This window comes from Leiobunum rupestre, chromosome 3 (assembly GCF_980474605.1).
Source record: "Leiobunum rupestre chromosome 3, qqLeiRupe1.1.hap1, whole genome shotgun sequence".
Lineage (NCBI taxonomy): Eukaryota > Metazoa > Arthropoda > Arachnida > Opiliones > Sclerosomatidae > Leiobunum > Leiobunum rupestre.
Window position 1 is genome coordinate 4,058,477 of NC_143386.1, and position 20,140 is coordinate 4,078,616.

General features: G+C 34.3%; 1 long non-coding RNA gene across 1 annotated transcript; it reads right to left on the reverse strand.

Moving 5' to 3' along the window:
- Positions 1 to 837: 837 nt before the first annotated feature.
- LOC149949131 (uncharacterized) lies at positions 838 to 7,332 on the reverse strand. Its single transcript, XR_016479930.1, has 3 exons — positions 7,052 to 7,332; positions 6,153 to 6,374; positions 838 to 2,377 (listed from the first exon to the last, which is right to left on the reverse strand). It is a non-coding gene; the product is annotated as an uncharacterized LOC149949131 (long non-coding RNA).
- Positions 7,333 to 20,140: the final 12,808 nt, after the last annotated feature.

The following is a 20,140-nucleotide window of genomic DNA, read 5'->3' on the forward strand; positions in this document are numbered from 1 at the left end:
CCCAATTTTTGTCATTAGAACGAATTTTGATTATTTTACCCAAATTGTATCATTTTACTAAAATGTAGCCGATATTAGTAGTTTTAACACAATTCTACCCAATTTTTGTCATTAGAACGAATTTTGATTATTTTACCCAAATTGTATCATTTTACCCCAATTTTGGTCGATTTCAAATAAATTAGGTAAAATTTCCAAATATTCCTTTATTTATGAAATTCAATGCAATTTTCTCAATTTTACCCAAATTTGGTTTAAGTTTACCCAAACTTGATGAATTTCACCCACAATTCTTCAACTTTAGCATATTAGTTTTTTTTTTTTTTAGTTTTCAAAATTTTCACAGGGTACCCTCCTGTGAAACCGAGAAAATCCCATGCTTTTTAAAATGTAGATCTTGTCATTTTAAGTTGTCAAAAACCTTTCCGGTTACCAAAGCAAAACGGAAGGCCAGCGTAACTTTTCCACACCCTACACTTAAACATTACAGTAACGAAATATATATATATATATATATATATATATATATATATATATATATATATAGATAGATAGATAGATAGATAGAAAAAATTGTTTATCGCGTGCAACGCAACATACAAAGTTGTACTTTTAACAGTATTACGCGTTTTACATTATAACAGTGCAATTAAAATAAATACACCACATTATAAGATATATCGTCGAGTTGAAAGTGCTATATGTGTTAGATAAATAAGTTCAATTACATAAATAAATACTGATTTCACAGTGTTACACATGTTAGTTAAATTAAAAGTTAAATATTAAATGAATATGGCATATTATACAATACATAATCGATTTTTCATTTATAAGAACAGCCTATGTCACCAATTATTGCGATAAAATTCAGGCTCAGAATACATCAAAATCTTTGTTCGGTAATAGATCATTGTTCAGAGAGTTCATGAATCTTGAGTAATTAGTTTCAAAGAAGTGAACACAGCAACACTCTTACTTAAACTATTACATTTGTCTTGTATTCTTTTAAGAGGGTTTATACCTTTATTTGAAGTATAAAAACAAGAAACATTTCTAGTTTTTATCTGAGGAACTCTTGTTCAACTTGTTCGAGTAGATTCGCACAGTCAATTTTGTTGGTAAGAATCTTATTTAAAAATAAAGCGTCGCGTTTATAAAAACGATTATAAATTGTTTCTAATTTTAAGTTATTTAAGGTCTCCACATAGTTAAATGACATAGGTTTTTGAAAATAATGACAATGTAAATGAATACATTTTCTCTGAATTCTCTCGAATATAGCGAGTAGATAATTACTACAACCTTCTCAGATTTGATGGCAATATTATATTTTACTGCGAACAAAACTAACATAGAGACTAACGAACACAGTTTTTGAAATTAGATTTCTTGCTATTTTACAGATTGCGAAAAGTATTCCTAGGTCACTAGTGCTATTAGTACGAGTAAGGACAGTGTCGTTAATATTTTAGTCAAACAATATACTATTAATTTTTTACTATACAAGATAACTTAAGTCTTTTCAGATTTAACGTAAACCATTCTCAGTGATCCAGTTATCAAGTTGGGATAGATCGTTTTCTAAATATTTACAATCAATGGGTTAAACAATATCTCTATATAGCTTATTATCATCAGCGTAAGTTTTTAAGTTAGAGTCGTTTTTGATAGATAAATGCAGTTCATTAACAAATATACTAAATAACAAGGGGCCTAAGGCAGAGCCCTGAGGGACACCTATGTTCCTTAGAGGCGTAGCTCACATTCGTGAATCCGTTATTTATTTTTAATACATTGTTTCTGTTCTTAAGGTATTTATTTAACCACTTCAAAACATTACCACCCATGCCATAGCATTGCAGTTTACCTATTAACAAATCATGGTTCATTCTACGTATTTATATTGATTTTGATATTGATACGTCGGAAATAAAAAACTTAAAGACATCGAACGGAAAAACATGGTTTGTGAACAAGTAACTTCGGTTCAAATGTTGGAGTATTTTGAAAGACGGTTGTCAATTTCTAATATAGTGTTGCGAGACGTTTAAAAAAAAATAAAAAATATTGAAATTCTGGATTTAATCAGTACATCAAACGGATACCTCGTTCAACACGATCCGGGTAGCAGATAACAAATTATTTCGGACAACAAGAATCGATACTGGATATCTTTGGGCCCTCATCAACCAGTTCTATCACCCTTTCCGAGTGATAGTCAAAACCGTTTTAATCCACAATGGTATAAAGAATTCGTGCTTCTAGAATACAGTATTACAAAAGATTCCGCATATTGCTTTGTTTGCTCTCTTTTCCCTATTGGATGTCGTAGATTTAGAACTGACCAAGCCTGGACAAAGGACGGCGTTAGAACCTGAAAAAAAATGAAAGAACAAATAATACTAGCATACAACACCGATGTCGTAAAGATATTATTAGATGTTGCAATAACTCTTGGCCGACAGGGATTAGCGTTTCTTGGATCAGGTTTGAAGAAAATGTCAAATTTTACCAAATTGTTCAAATAATTTTCAGGCACAACCTAACCATAAACAAATGGCTCAAAGATTCGAAATTGAGACCAAACCACTTTACTTATCTAAGCCCAGATTCTCAGAATGAATTTATTAAACTTTTGTGAGCAGCTGTCTGTAAAACCGTGGTCCAAGAGATGAGAGATACTCCAATTTACTCTACTATTTCCGACTCTACTTCCAATAAATCGCATAACTTTTGACATGCTTTCTATTGTCGTGAGAAGCGTTAATGAAAATGGGATTCCCAGAGAGCGATTGTTGGAAATTAAAGTAGCCAAGGTAAAAACGGGATTAGAAACCGCTTAAGATATTTCAGAGAGTTCAACTACTCCGGGATTGAGTTTATCGAACTTGGCATTTCAGTCTTACGATTGTGCTAGCACAATGTCTAAAGAGTTTAATGGCGCCCAAGAAAACATTTCACAACTGTAGTAGGACATTGATTAAATTTTAAACTCTCTACAAATGATAAAGGACCCCGCACACCATCTACGGGAAAATGGCTTTCGGCCAATTTTTATAAAAATTGATGTGCTGCTCTCTTGATCATGCTGAAGGAAGGTCCCAATAGGCCGAAAGTCACCATCTTGGCTGCTACTGACCCTAAAAGATCGCAATAACCAATGAAATTATCTATTGTTTTTCTAATTAACTTTTTGTCAGAAGTGTATGATTTGAAGTATGTAAGCTCATATAGTAAAAACAATATTGATGTTATTGTACTCTGCTTGCTAGCCAGGTTCATTAGCTGCCAGTCACCTCTTCTTAACTAGAAATCAGGTATAAGTTGCCTTTCGCCTGTTTCATGCGGGTAGAGTTCTACAGTCGAGATACGACTGGCCCGACCGTTCGTGGAATCCGTTGCCAGTCGCCTGCTTGATATTCTCTTCGCTACCATGTTAGTAATTATTCTTGTTTTTGTCGTCCATTGTTATTTGGAAGGGCCCTGTTACCAGCACCTTGCGTAGATAGTAATAGGTCGGTCCTCGGATGAATAATAAAAGCTAACGCTTATCATCGGTCTTCGGGGTACACCATAGATCGTGTTCACGGACAATGCAAGGAAAGAACGAAGATGTGAAATTATTGTGGAAACTTGTCATGGGCAAGCATTCTCTAGAATTTAATGGTAACAAAGGTTCAAAATGAAAAGAACAACGCAATGTGGTTAGATTTCTCTGGATAGCCGAATTAAAACCTCAAACTGAAGCACTTCCAATTCGAGAGTTTCAATTGTTTTCTGATATTCAGTTTGAAAATATATATTTGTGACCTAAAACTTTAACTACGCCCACTTTTGGTCGCTATTGAAAGCTAGATAGGTAGCAGCTAAAGCAGACGCTATTAGTTTTTCATCATTGTTTCTGGTAAATTTGACCTTTTAAATTAAGACTTTTGCATCATTTGATTACATTTTGATATGTTTATTTAAGAAAATATCTTATATCTTTTTAATTTTTCTGCAGCAGACGCTAGACCATAGGCGGTACCTCGGAGAAGCTAGCGCCGTTAAGCAACCTAGACTCGTTTCGGTGGCGAATACTTGTCTTAATTTTTTTTAATTTGGTTAAAAATTGGAAATTCAGTAGGCACTCGACAATCTCTATGTTTATGGTTACGTTGTGAAATTTTATTTTAAGGTAAGATTTTTGACAATTATCTGGACCCCATAATCCGCGTCCAGCGCATTTGAATATTGCGAAAAAGGAATTACCGCCTATATCTCTAAATATATTATATACGACAAAGTGATTCTTCACTATTAGGTGCTCGGGGACCTATTTATTGGGCATAAGCTGCCTATCGCGCCATTAGCGGAAAAAAAAGGAATGGGATCAGGTCGATATTTATTTTGCCCTCATAGTCGTTGTAGCACATTGGGGCCTAAAAGTTTGGTATTGTCTTAACCACCCTCATTAATCGATAGGCTACATCGTGTAGTTAAAAGTCCGTGACATCTTGATAAACTCCTCGTCAAGTTCTTCTACGGCTATTATTATGTAGGTTCGCAGAAACAGAGGTTTCGTCTGTAGAATTTTCTAATTTGGTGCGCCCCAAATAGCCTTGCGCCCGTGGACCATTCCCTCTTTGCTCTTCCCCCCTTAATCCAGACCCAATTATAAAATTATTCCCATTCGGCGAGAAATTAACACTAACACCAACCCCTCAAAAAGAACCTAGAGCGCAAAAAGCCGCCGGAAAAACAGGTATTTGATTCATTAAAGCATTTATCGCGATCTTAATGTGTACATTGAAAAAGGCGGCGTTGTCTGGTGGCAAACTATTGCAATGTAGAATGTTTATAATGAGTGAAAGGTAGTTAAATAAGAATGCACTCTATTCAAGACACATTCTTGTCACGCCTCGCTGTTTACGGCACATGACGCCGGGGAAGGAAACGCGAATCGAATGCAGAGATGTGGCTAGGAATAGGCCACCATACTACTTTCGACACTTTTTATTGATAAAAATTCGCAAAACAAATTTCCACATATGGATGAATCAAATTTTATCTGGTTGATTTTAAGAATTAGAAAGACGAAAAATATATCAATATATATGGTATTTATTTCCTATCTAGAACAATTGCAGCTACTGAAAAGTAATAAAACTTATGCGAAAAAGATATAATTTGCTAAATGAAAAACCAAAAACTAAAATTTAAATATATTCAAAAATCGCTTTTCTTAACTTTCATGAGTTTCTTGCTATTGCGTTATTTTTATTAAAAAATCCTCTCTTTTTGTAATGTGTTTTTTAGTCTTGTCATTCGCCCTGAAATTTCTAATATTTCTTAAAAGTGTATTTAAATTTGTTACTTTTACCCAAAATCTCAGCTTATGGACCCATGAAGGTGTCTGTTAAGCATGACAAATCGGTTTGTTTTTTAGAAAACTTTATGTGCGAGCTACCACAATTCTTTGAATTCATTTTGGGTAGTGCTCGGATTTCGATTAATTTTTATCCATGAATAAAATAAGCTCGGCGATATTTAAATACTATTTATTTAAATAACCAATAGTTGAATAAAAGTTGTAAAATGTTTCAATAATCGAAAGTGAATAAGCCTATTATTTAAATAAAACCAACAATTATTTAAAGAAATTGGTTGCGTAAAATACATAATTAAATAAGTTAAAATTATATTCTTTTTACCAACGTTTTTTAAGTAAATCGAAAAAATTTAGGATAATAATAAACTATTCTAAGCACTAATTTTGGTTTTTGGTTTCGTTTTTTTATTATTAAAATTTGGCAATTTTTTCGGTTGAAATCGCGAATCCTGATTTACGTGGAAACTGAATAGCGTGGAAACTGAATAACGTGGAAAATTAATAACGTGGAAACTGAATAACGCGGAGATCTAAAAAGGCGCCGATATTGGAAATGTTTTAGACTTTAAGAGATATTTTTGGAATTATTTAAAAAAGCAAAATATATTTTTGTGACAGAATCTTCGAAGAAATATAGAGATAAGGTCAGGATGGTCCCAAAACGTTTGTGGGAAATAACTAGCAGCTGGAAGCATTACCAAAAGCTAAATACTTTCGATTCCCAATACTAGGTTATATTGACTACGCTGAACGGCGGACAGTCGGGAAAACGACTCACCTGCTGAAGGGCTTTCGGGCGTGAGGTGCACCTATTCAGATTTCTCTTCCCTCTATTTTTCTTCAAAGACAGAATTACGTTTAATTGCACTTTTTACAGCCGGCAATAGGTTGGTGAAAACTATTCACCAGTCCTGGACTGCTCAAAGAACTGTTCAGGACTGAGCTCGGACGTCAGCAAAATTTCCCGGACAGTTCGGGACTTGATCACGAATAGTCTAACCTAAAATAAAATTAAAAGTGGCGGCCGTAATGGGCATGTTACTTAATTTATTAAATTCAGATATATCAAGCTCAGAATCCTTATCTGATGATGAAATGGAAGTAATAGGAAAAGTGTTAAATACGGCACGAAATTTCCGAATGAATATAATGAATTATGATAGTTTAATTGTTAATCGTTATCATGATATTGAGTAGGTTTAGAGTTAGGCCTATCATTTACGAAGAGCTAGTCAGGAAATTTGGTAGCTCAGAGCGTCGGAACATTTTCAAGGGATATTTCATTACTTAATATTGTAATGGTTTAAATAAAATTGTAATTGTGGAAGACAGGTATAAACGTCTAGTATTCCTCTAGTTTGTTAGACATTGGAGTGTATCATTCCATGAAACTTCAGACAGATTCAACATAACATAAAACAGTGTTAGAAACCTCTTAAAAAGACTCATTTATTTTTTTATAATGTCTCTGCAAGTATAATTCTATAGCCAGAAGCTAAAGAAGGCTTAAAGGGACGGTTTGAAAGGATAAAAAGTTTGCCTAATTTCTAGGGGATTTTAGTGAACTCTTTAATCTAATTCGGGGCATATTTTAAAACAAACCTTGAGCAAAGGAAAAACAATAAAACTAGTATAACTGTAAATTGTCAATTTTTAAAGAAAATAAAGGATATTTACCATTGATCCATCAACCAATAATGTGTTAATTTGTTTTATGGTTGACCTGTACTTGTAGACTCTTAAATATAGCGATAAAGTAAAATGAAAATCCACAAATTTTATTTGTTTTAATTATTAACTTTTTTACATTTTAATCCCCTCATAGTTGCTGGTTTCTTTTTTGCCTTATTTACAAGACACAGGTTTATCCAGTAGTTGAAAATATGTAGGGGATGTTCTAATTGTTCCCAAACCTTCGTTGGGATTTCTGAAGGCAATAACTAAAAATTCAAAACCTTACGGAGGATATACCTGTCTAGTTTTAAAAATAATACTGCATTTTTGGCATTTATTAATATCACAATGCTTGTTGCAGTAGATACACATAGACTAGTTTAGCTAGCTGTAGAAAACTTGTAGGAGTGTAGACTGTACGCGATAAAACTATCTTCACTCCTACAAGTTCCGTACACATATTGTAACACAGGCTTAACCCACCTAATTTCTATAATAATACTTGTTAATTTCACAATACGCAGTCAGTCAAGAATGAATTATTGTTAACTGAGATTAACTGCGAATAGGTAAGGTGGCGGAGTGGTTAGCGCTTTCGCCTCGCAGCAAGAGGAGCCGGGTTCGATCCTAGCTTGTGGCACTGGGGGAAAACTCGGAACTCCGCGTTGAGTTTGCAAGTTATCTCCCCACTGGTTAAAAGGGTTTTCCCCCGAGATCTTCGGTTTCTCCTTCCATAAAAAACTTGTTGAGGTTAACGGTAATAGTTAGTGTAGGGAGCTGTTGGTTCGCGTGGCATGAAGGGCTTGCCACCACCCTCCTACGCATTGCAACCCGGCCACCTGTTTAAAAGGTATTATAAGTCGCTAGATGACTTAGACCTAAGGTGGTGCCTAGCTGATTATACTCCTGAAACTGCCAAGTGCGCATTGTATCTCCCCCTTAGCCGTGAAAAACAAAATAAAATATAAGTTTAATATTAGTTTAAGGATAATTAATTTACCATGTACGTAAATAACATCGGATAACTAAGATATTAACTTCCATAGCGACAAATGTTAGCTGAGACTAGATTCTAGAGCAATATGCAGACGAATTTTCAGTTATTTGGAATTGGGTTATCACCAGTACCTTTTAGTTCCACATCGATATATATATATATATATATATATATATATATATATTGCTATGGATGGATTGTCGTTAAATGTTTGTTTGTCTCGGAAAAGCAACGACACGGTAGATGGAGCTGCGAAAAATAAATTTTATAAATAATTTTATTGGCGGCGCTTGACTCGAACCCAGAAATCCGCTGGCCACGTAATCTCTAATACCAACGAATCTACCAACCAAACCACACCGTTCTCTTTAAATTTCGATCGGGACTTCTAGTTGCTTTTAGCGACGCGAGGGGATTTGTCTAGTTAAGTTGTCGCAATTCTCGTTCGTTTTTCCGCGTTATTTTACGTATATTTACGGCGTTTTAGGGTCAAGTTAACCTCAAACTTCGCTTTCCCTATGTCCGCGATTCGCGCGGGAAACATACGTATTTCAAACGCCGGTGGGGCCCTTTTAGTAAACCTGGTTCGAATTTTGGTTGTTTTTTTACGTATTTATAAGTGAAAATTAAGTTACTTGAGGTTGAAGCTTCTTTTTCTAATGTTGCGTCCTTCTGGTTCGTTGGAATGAAAAACTACGAAGGAAACGTCTCCATGTACTTTAACATAAATTGGAAATATTTATGCAACGACGGATAATTCATGTCTAGTTTAAAATAAATTTAAAATAACATATTTTTAAATATACTTAAATTTAAATAAAAGTATAGTTACGAAATAAATACAATAAAAGCTATTTAAAAATAAAGAATATTTTTAAAATAAAGTATATTTTTTAAATAAAGAATTTTTTTCAAATAAAGTATATTTTTTAAATAAATCATATTTTTAAATAAAGTATATATTTTAAATAAAGTATATTTTTAAATAAAGTATATTTTTTAAATAAAGGATATTTTTTAAATAAAGGATATTTTTAAATAAAGTATATTTTTTAAATAAAGTATATTTTTTAAATAAAGTTTTTTTTAAATAAAGTTTTTTTAAATAAAGTATATTTTTTAAATAAAGTATATTTTTAAATAAAGTATATTTTTTAAATAAAGGATTTTTTTAAATAAAGTATATTTTTTAAATAAAGTATATTTTTTAAATAAAGTATATTTTTTAAATAAAGTATATTTTTAAAATAAAGTATCAGTTCAAGGTATTAAACGAGGTATTAAACAAAGGAAACGGGTTACCGCTATCATTTATTTCCTATTTTTTAAATTTTAGTTAGAATAGCGTTGATTTATAAATTTATTTTAGAATTCCATTTTATTTATTTCAAGAATAAAGTCAACCATAAGATTTGAAAATTAATGGCCGTTCGTTTACGATTCTACTAAATCATCACATTGTTATTTTTATTAAAACACCTGATCTGGTGAAAATTATAAAGCTTTGGTTTCGAAAGTCTATATTTTAGGATGTTTATGTCTCCATTGTATTTTACCTTTAAAATTTTTTAAACTAATGACACAAAACTGTCAATTTGTTTAATAAATTAGAATATTAGTTCTATGAAAATAGTTTTTCTATTCTTCTGTCGAAGTTATATAAAATATATAAAGGGAAGTAAAATTTTATCAATACAAAAGTTGTCTTTGTGTTATACTTTAGGAATTGAATTAAGATTTTAAGAAGGTTACTATGATCATTTTTTAAAGAAAAACAGAAGTTTCTTAGAATAACAAAAGTATATTTTAAAAGTTTGATTTCATACATTTAATTTTTTTTACAGAAAATGTACTTCAAATATGTGGTTTTTCTTTTAATCGTCCAATATCGGTTTTTGAACGCAAAAGAAAAGTTGACACACCTTTATTCGGATTTAAGCCGCAACACTCATTAATTTTACGCGATGGTTTCACGCTGCTGCCAAAAGTGGCACAGATTAGAAATTTATATTTTGATATTCTGAATATCTAAATCAAGAGGCACAGTTCCCATAAAAGGTTACGCGTGGCTAAAATATGAGCTTACTTAATATGGTATCTCAAATCTTTAAAAATTGGAAGAAGCAATTATCGTTTCTACCGCGTACCATCAAATTTTGTTTAAAAAATAGATTTTTGTTGTCTTTGCCATATAGTTCCAAGCAAATTCAAAGAAAGTCATAATTGGCAAATAGTTTGATTTTGTATCGACCAAGTCTAATATTTTAACAAAACCAAATAATTTTCTCGTCCTTGAATAAGCATGTTTTATATAAGTATTTAGAATTATTATAAAACTAAAACATTATATAACATCATGTAGTGTTTTTTGTAAAAACCTAGGCAGTGCCGTAACTAGCCTTTCATGGGCCCTGTGCAACGACTTTATTTTGGGCCCCCATTATATAGAAATCACAGGAAGTCAATTTATGGGCCCCATATGGGTCGTAGGCCCTGTGCGGCCGCACCTGTCTTGTTACGGCACTGAACCTAGGTACAAACAGCGCAACATGATAAAAAGACTACTAGAATTAGAATCTTATTTCTTTTCGTTCTGATTTAATGTAATATAATGAAAAACAAAACGTTTTTCAATTAATTATCCAGCTTGTCCCGGAGGACAAAAACAATGCCAGCACTTAACTTGTGGAACAAATCTGACCATCTATTGTTCACAAGACTGGTGGTGTATTCCCGGTTCTTGCAATAATCGGTGCATTTGCCACATGACAAAGGCATATAATGAGTATTGCCACTCTGTTTACATGAAGAAGAAACAGTGTCCTCCAGAGTGTGCAGAATTCCTCAGACGACAAAGGGCATTTGATGAGCCGCATGAGCGAAATTATGACTTATGTGATTAATTTGTATTAAGTGATGCGAATAAAGTTAATATTAATACTATTCGGTTCAAAATATCTTTTCTACTAATATTTACATAAAGTTGTGGTTTCAAGCTACGAAACAATACTAAGTAGATCATGCCAAAAATCATTTCAGGATTTTACCTAGTTTAAATGATTTGTGGGTGAAAGGCTACATTTCCTAGCTAAATTTTATTTTTAATATGTTAAATTATATGCCAAATGGTTAATACAAATACAAATATTGTCTGAATATTTCGATATTTAAAATGTTTTAAACAATGCTTTTTACAATTAAAATTCAATCTCATTTCGGGGAAAAAACATTTCGGAATATTCTTACAAGCTAGGAGAAGACGTTTTCAAATATTCTGGGTAAATATGGTTAATTTATTAAAATTTTTAACTAGGCATATTTACGAATTTTTGCAGAAATAGTAAAACGTTTAAATATTATATTTTGTTCAGGTTAATAGCGCGAAACCGCGGTGGGATAAGTTATAGTAATAAAATGTAGTTATAGTTAACCTAGCGGGCGGAAACTCTAGTAATTAGTTCTAGCACGTAAGAGCTCACTTCTGCTTGTCAAGCGAGTGCTCAACCACCGAACCACCGACACATATATTATAACGATATTTAGAGAAACAACTTTGGAGAAAGTCTGTCTTTCTTTACGGGATTATGAACTTAATAACGTCAATTTCTTCTAAAATAAAAAACATCACACTTCTTAAGTATTTCTTTTCTGTTTTGTTTTGTTATGTTATGTTTTTTATTATTGCTTATTATATATTGAATAATTGCATGTACGAAAATTCATCGAATAAGAATTTTTGAGAAAGGAAATAATAAATATTGAAGTAGAGGTGTAAAAATCTGGGCAACAAAAGCATGGCCGTGCAGAGGAGGGGGGGGCAAAATCCCCGGGGCCCGGGCGAAAAGGGCCAACGAGGGACTGGTAGGGGCCCATCGAAGAAGCTCAAAGGGGGTTGGGGGGTGCAAATCAAAATAACTATGGAAAAGGTTTCAGTTAGTTTGACCCCGGCCCCAGGATACCTCTGCACGGCCCTGAACAAACCTCTATTGATAGTGAGCCCGGACTAGTGACGCGCGAACGTAGAACGCTAACCGATGGGCCATGACTTCTTTTAACAAGTAGACTATACTTAGATTCGATCACCTTTGACCGCTGATAGTGGACAAACTGTAGGAGCTACGGAAAAATGGCAATGGACAATTTTTCTCCTTGACCAAGCTCAACAACATGTTTCAATTTGAAAAAAATCTGTCGAAAGCCAAATCCCATAGAAGAAGTGCAATGTCCTTAAAGTTAAAAAGTTTTGGAAAGTCAATTTATCCAGAAAGAGTTATATTATTTATAGATTAATTTTATTTTTGGCCAGAAAACGAACACTAGTCGGACTTAAAGCAGGCGGGTAATATACCTATAAGCTGTTGGATATACGCTACAATGATACTTAGACCAACAGCCTTGGAGAAAGGCCTTGTTCCTTTACGCCTTTTACAACTTATTAATTTATTCAAAATTGTTTTTATAACATAAATTAAAATTAATAATTTTAATTTAAAATAAGATCGTCTTTGGAATTCGCCGTAAATTACCACTGGGTGGGCGTGTACGTCTAATTTACTTCTCAGGCCTTGTCTAAAGCATGGGCCATGGTGATTAAATTACGTAGGCTGCGTCACAGCTTCGTAGTACAGCGATTAAAGAACAAAACAAAGCAATTGATGGGGTATTTCCTTTTTTGATACACAACCACCTCAGCTCCCAAAAGATTGAATTTTGCAAGGTGTAAGTTCCCTCAACCGCTTAAAAAAGAAAGGAAATCTTTGGAAAATCGAAATCCAAACGAGTTAGGGTGCCAGTAATACTAATAAGCAAATCAATAATTATGATAATGCATTGGATCAGATTAAGTATGTAATTTTCAATAACTAAAGATACTAGTTTAAAATGTTTAAATTTTTATCATATTTAAGTAATTTTTGCAAAAATGTAAAATGTAATTTATTGTTTTTGCCTTTTTTGCTACATAACAAACGCGAGTCCCGATAAGATAATGGCAACGTGAATCCCAGATTCCGTGGATGGGGACATCATAACATTAATATGAGAGACACAGTCATCGCCTACATTGTCGCCTCCCCTCGATAAACGATAAAAATGGCATGCTCTGATTTGGACTTACCAACCTGTTGTGTATGGATTGTCCTTGACCACCGTAGCTTTCATTTATACCTGGCCACGCTCCACCAACGACTTCACGGTGGTGATAGGCCTTTGAAGAAAAATTACCTTCATCAGTTTTGTTTTCGCGAAATAATCATATTCCAACTATGAAAGACGAGAAGCCTTGACAAGTTGAAGGTTTCGGAACATGAAAACGTATCTATCGTATTTGTTCGGAAATATCAAGTTAAAAAATATTGCCATTGAAATTATGCAATTCTCTAACAAACATTTTGTTGAAAGACATTAAATTTAATGTTCCGATTATATTTCAATAAAAAATTATCTGAAATTCCTTCAATCTGTAAATTAACGCGCAAGTGTTCTGAAAGCCTTCAAGTGAAGAAATGTTTACAAGAAAACTTCCGAGTGAAAATGTTCAGCATCTTTCAATGGGAACTAATTCTTTAAACTAGGATTCATTCTAGGATAATAATTTTAGGTTTCAACTGACATTGCAATAATGGGAAAAATTTAATTAATTAGTGGGGTAACTGAAGTTCGTGGGACCCGCCCATAAACAATACTCGATTCCCTCTGATCATTTTTAGTTTTGGAATCATTTGGTGGCCTTCACCGCTGGGTGCACCATTTGCCCGTTATTAACGGGAGCGTATAAAAGTGTTATGACAATCATTCAGTAGCCCAACTAAGGTTGGACCTTTTAGTGTAACTAGTTAACTCACTATAAATATAAGGCGAAATTGGTCGATTCCGAAAGCAAGTATGTGAAAATTTCCTTTCCGATATGAAATGAAGACTCACTTCCCCTACGAGGAAATTGCCACTGACATGCGGGGAGGAGGGGGTAAGAAGTTCGACAGGCAGTGCACTCTCTAAAATAGGTCCGGTACCCTAGACTAAATTTGATTTGCCCCTAGCTTCTAAAATTTTTCCTCCCGCCCCTAAAAGAAAAATCCCGAGCCCCTTAAGGTTTATTTTGTTTACGCGTCTGCACTTTTCAATAGAAGTAAATTATCCGCCAAACTGCAGATGCACGGTCGTTAAAACCGGAGGCGGGGAGGCACAATGCACTGTCATAGGCGGTTGCCTAACCCACGTTCCTACGCAGGTGCTAATCAGATGTGTATCACAGTTCAAAATCACTTCGTTTATTCTCTGTTTAACGATTTTAAAGGTAAAAATTACACTTTGTGAGTACATTTACTTTTTTAAAAACTATACTTTACCAAAGAAAATTGAGATAGGAATAGCAGATTCATCTCACAATGCGTTAAGCCTACTCACTTCCTCTAATGTCATTACATAGGCCTCGTCTATTGAATAGTAATAATTCGAAAGTGAAATGAACAAAGAACATGTATCATTTTTAAAAAAGTTTTCTTTATGTTTTCACTTTCGCTTTTTGTAAATAGCGATGTTCGCGAGTGTATCAGATATATGTACTGCAGATAATTTTGCCCGTCTGGCTCTTTCAAGGGACCCAGCAATTGAAAACGTGTGTTCAACATCTGCTGATGAAACAGGGACTCCTAAAAATATTTTTTCCAGCTTGGCATGATGAGGAAACCTCGTTTCATTCGCTCTCCAATAAACTCGGGCTCCAACTCCTACTTGTTCTAAATGGCTTCCTTGAGGTATCTGCTCAGATCTTCCGCTTTGAAGGGTTCCATCGATCTTCTGATATCCGAAGAGTGCCGGAGCGGTTGAAGTTGGCTCTTCATTTAGTGGCGTTTGCCCTCCATCATTCTCTTCAGCTAAAAATTCTTTAAGGGTGTTGATGGCTGTCTTAACCGTTGCACCTTTGTAATCCGGGAACTTTTTGCGATATGCGTTGCAATATGGAGCTAAAGAACGAGATGAGTGTTAAAAAACTAACTTCTACCAGAAGTTAATGAACCGAAGTTATCGAATAAATTTCAATTTAAAAGAGGCGTTTTCCCTAACACCGACTTTGTCACGAATTCAAATGTTCTTTATATTACCTCGGATAATCTTGCTATCGTCTCGTAAGCTGAATTCCACCTACTGCAAACTGGTTCGTTCAGATCTCTACCTCCAGTCTTTTTTTAAGTATTGCAGTCCATTTAGTAGATGGATGTTTTGGAACAATTTAAGCTATCGTTTACTACAAGATGTAAAGTATGAGCTAGACATAACTGGCTCGTCGACATCGTAGGTTTCGAATTAAGGGGTTCATCGGACACGGTGGTATCTTCAAAAGAAACGTCCTTGGATGTTGATGGTATAAATCCAGGGGTTTCTTCATCAGAAGCCTAAACATTTGGATAAAAAGATTCCCAAGCTAGATAAGATATTGTAAAAATCTACTTTTGATATATAAAGCCATGCTGTACTTGAAAGCTCATTTAATACAGCGAATATCTAGGAAATCTAAAAGAATTGATAACTATTTATATTCGCTACGTGTATGTTCTGGATCTGCTGAATCCTTTTCATCCTCAGTTCTAGCGTTCGAGGGAAGATATTCCGGTTCATTTATTACGTTCAATTCCATAGATCAAAATACTTTGTCCATGTTGAAAGCTTTTATCATATTTGCAGCATTGTCGGCGCATTCGCTTGAAATCTGCATTCCACAAAAAAGTTGGATTTAAAAATGTCGTTGCAAATGCGCAATATAAACCAAAACACTAATTATAATATATACCGGTGTAGATTTCACTGCAACTTTCATTAGTTGAGTCTTAACTTCCTTTAAAATGTTTTCCCCGGTATGACTGCCAGGAAAGTTAATAAATACAATCAGTAGGTTTTTCAGACACCAGTTCTCGTCAATAAATTGGCCTCGTAGCGCCATAACCGAGTCTCGAAGTCTGGTTTTCCAAATATCAATCGTCAGGTGTAGAGATTTATCTCCAACGTTTTCCAAAAGTGTTTGAAGCTTTGGTTTAAAAGAATGAACAGTCGATTCCAATTGCCGTACCAGATTGCGGCATCCCTGTAAAAAAGATTGTGGTGAACCATTTGAACGTCCATTTCTCCACAAAGTCAAATGGGAGACCGTCCACAGCTATTGAAAGACTAATTGCTCTTCGGAGTCTTTTGCAAGCTGTGAAAAAGTCTTTGGTTTGAAGGAGTAGGAATCCAACAGTGAAGTCTGATCAGCTGGTAACGTCTTTCTTTTATCATTATCTTTCAAAACTGTGCCATGAGTCTTGTGTAAGTTGCAAATTAATATATCTTACTATAAAGGGTGTCCACTAAAAAGTGTACCACTGCGTATAATTCAAAATCTGTTAATACTAAGATTTGGAACTTTTAACGCCGAAAAGCACGTGTCGGGGGCCATTGGACGAAAAAAAAATTCAATGACCTGGAACCATATCTTCAAGGAAATATAAAATTTATCTCGAGAACTATTAGGTTTAGTGATTTGTTTCAAATTAGAAAAGTGTGCGCCACCACAGTCTACGTCCAATAAGCTTTGATCTGATATAAATTTACAAATAATAAGCCGAGTAAATAAACAGTACCACCATTAAGGACATTGAATGAAAACTTCAACGAAACCACGCCGAAGTGTTAATACGTTAGAGTCTACTTGTGTCACATTACCAACATTGTCAGGACAAATTTATCATTGTGAGGGAACTTCACTAATGTACTTTTCAATGACCTTGAACCAGTTGTTCAATGTAATTCCCACTTTATTTCGAGTACCATTAGGTTTAGGAATCCAGATCTAATTAGAAACGTGTGTGCTACCACATTTTAGGTGTTTCTAAGGAACGGTCCAGTGCGATGGCCTCCTAGATACCCAGATTTGACACAACACTGTTAAAAACAAAGGTTTGATTGAAGACCAAATTGGATTTTAAAATTTTGGTCCAAAAACGAAACCCTAATAAGTTTTAAATTAGACCTTTGTCGGTAATGAAACGTTTAAATGTAAAACATTTGTAGAAATGGACTAATTAAAGCCTTATAATGGTTTAAAATAAACCATAAATATAGCCACGAAAGACCATTAATGGCTCACATCAAAATATATAGGTTTCACTTAAAACCATTTTCCAGTCATTAAATGCAAGGATGGTTTATTACTAGACCAACGAAGTGTTGTTTTCAAACTAATTTAAGATCATATGGTAAAAATAAAGACTGATTTATAAAATATCTATACACGTTTTGGTTTAGATCGAGACCATTAAACGACTTGGATAAGACCATTGATGGTATAATAACGGTTTCTCTTAAGAACAATATCTCAAATAGTTGATAATATTATAATTTAAAGGTTTCTTTGGGAACCATCTCCAGGACATGGAATAATTTAATAGTTTATAAACAGACCAAAGAAGTTTTGTGTTCAAACTAATTTATGAACATATTTTATAAATCAGTCTTTATTTAAACCCTATCTAAACACTTTTTGGTTTAGTTCGAGATCCTTAATCGACTTGAATAACACCATTGATGTTATAATAAAGGTTTTTTATTAAAGGTAAAAACCTGCGCATTCGTAAGGGTGGGCCAGTGCCCGACCCGAAATTGACTGAGGGGGCAAAATTTTAGGAAAGTAGGGCTTCATAAATGAAAAAGATGGGAAAAATCGCTCAATGAGAAATAAAAATCGTCCTGGCAGACTGGTTATGTTGCTCGTTTTATATGTACTCGAGGCATCTCGATTACTTCGCCTGAGCCTGGATGAAAGTTCCGTTAATTGTTTTTTCATATTCCTAATACTTTAACGTATAGTAGTACGGGTAAATACTGCAAGGCACTCACACTTTAAATCTATAATTAATAAAACTCAAAAAGTAAGTTACGTTAAATATAAAATAGTATTTTCTTTAAAAAGTATATCATGATAACCCCATTTTAAGAAAAGGCAAATTGTTGTATTATAGGGGGTGCCAGGATAAGGGGCTCAAAATTATTTGGTTCTTCGTCCTGACTGAAAAGGCTGCGCCAGCCTCTTTTCCCTAGTTGTTAGAAGAATGCCAAAATCACTAATATGTCCGCTAATAAAGTTCACACAATTTAATACTAGGCTATCAAGAAGCGGTTATTATCTGTAGTTTGAGTTGTCATTTACCCTTCTAACCGTAACGGTTGGAGAGTTATGCCACATTTTATTAAAAGTTTTCTTAGAATATTTTAATGCACTTATCAAGTTAATGTGCTGTCACGGATGACGTTTCACTTCAATAAGCCCTGAACATAAGGGTAAATTCGACGAGGCACCTGTTTTTAAGTATAGGATGAACTGAACTTCTACGTATTTCGTGACGAATGAGCTACGTAAAAACAAGTTCAGCAAGCATACATGTAGCTTATTTTATAGAAAGGCCTATTAAAAATGCAAAAAAATTTACGTGTTTTTTCTATTTAAAAAACCTGTTTTCCCAGCCCTACGGACATTTAAGTTCTGCCCCCTCCTGAACATTTGTGAAATAACGTCGTGGATGCGCTTATTAAGTTAATGTGTATAGGGTGATTATAAAAAAACATCGCACTTCTTCTATAAGATTTGGCTTTCAACATATTTTTTTCAAATTGAAACATCTCGTTAAGCTTGATAAAAGGAGCAAAATTGTCCTTTGCTATTTTTCCCTAGCTCCTATAGTTTGTCCAGTATTAGCGGTCAAAAGTGGACAAAACTTAGTATAGTCTAACGTGTCGCTAGTCCGTTCTCACTATCAATAGAGTTTTCTTGCGAAACTTTTTACACCTCTACTAGATTATTCATTATTTCTTTTCTCGCAACTTATTATTCGTTGAATTATCATATGTGGAATTAATTATTGTTGTACCCTTATTAAGGTTATTTACAGAATCGTGATGATTGTTTGTTCACAGAAATATTCCTAGCCCTTTCTCAAAGTTATTAATTCACCAAGGCGGGGGAAGATGGCGACAAAATACTAGTCGTGGCCGTTCGTGGTGTGAATTAAATCTGAGAGGGGGGTTACATACGGGGAAAAAGAAAAATGAGGGGAGATTCGAATTTAGAATGGAAACCCTCCACTAAAAAACGTTTTAGGACGAATATCTCCGAAACCGTTTTCTCTAGGAATTTAATTTTTTTATGTTACGTAGCACGTGCAGGGGGCAAAGAAGAATGATAACCTCAATGACCTTGAACCATGTCTTCAAGGTCATCCAAAACCTATCTCGAGAACCGTAAGTGTTAGAAAGTTGGTTCCAATTAGAAAAGTGTTCCCCGTCACGTTTTATGATTACATAGCGTGAACATGATCGGATTCGACCAATGGTAAGTCGAGAAAATTTGTACCAAAATCACAAAGGTCGTAAAAGGGAAAATTGCAAGACAGCGCTATCAAGGTCATACTAAAATTATCCCGAGAACCATTAGGTTTAGAGCAAAAATTCCGAGGGGTTGGTCACTCCACGAACTCGGTGTACACTGTCATACCTCTGTCTTTGCTAATAAGAGTTCGTGATCTCTTTAAAATCCGTACCTTTAACAGTACTAAGTACGCGAACTCTGTGTGCAGGTCATCCGAGAGTGACTTACACCTCGAAAAATTCCAATTATAAAGTATAATTTAACGTCATTAATACATAAAATGTGACGAAGAACAACTTTCTAATTGGAAGTTTTGCTCTAAACGTAATGGTTCTCGAGATGATTTTAGTATGACCTTGAAGACAATGGTTCAAGGTCATTCAATTTTCCAAATATTAAAATCTCCTACCATGATGCGATTGTCTAGCAAATTTCGATAATGTAGCACGACTTGTTTTGGAGTTATTAGCTCTATCATGCAATTTTCCCTTTTACGACCTTTTTGATTTTGGTAAACCTTTATTGACTTACTATTGGTCGGATCCGATCATGTTCACGTTATGTAGGCATAAAACGTGACGGGGAACACTTTTCTAATTGAAATCAACTTTCAAACACTTACGGTTCTCGAGATAGTTTCTGGATGACCTTGAAGACATGGTTCAAGGTCATCGAGGATATCATTGTTTTTTGGCCCCCT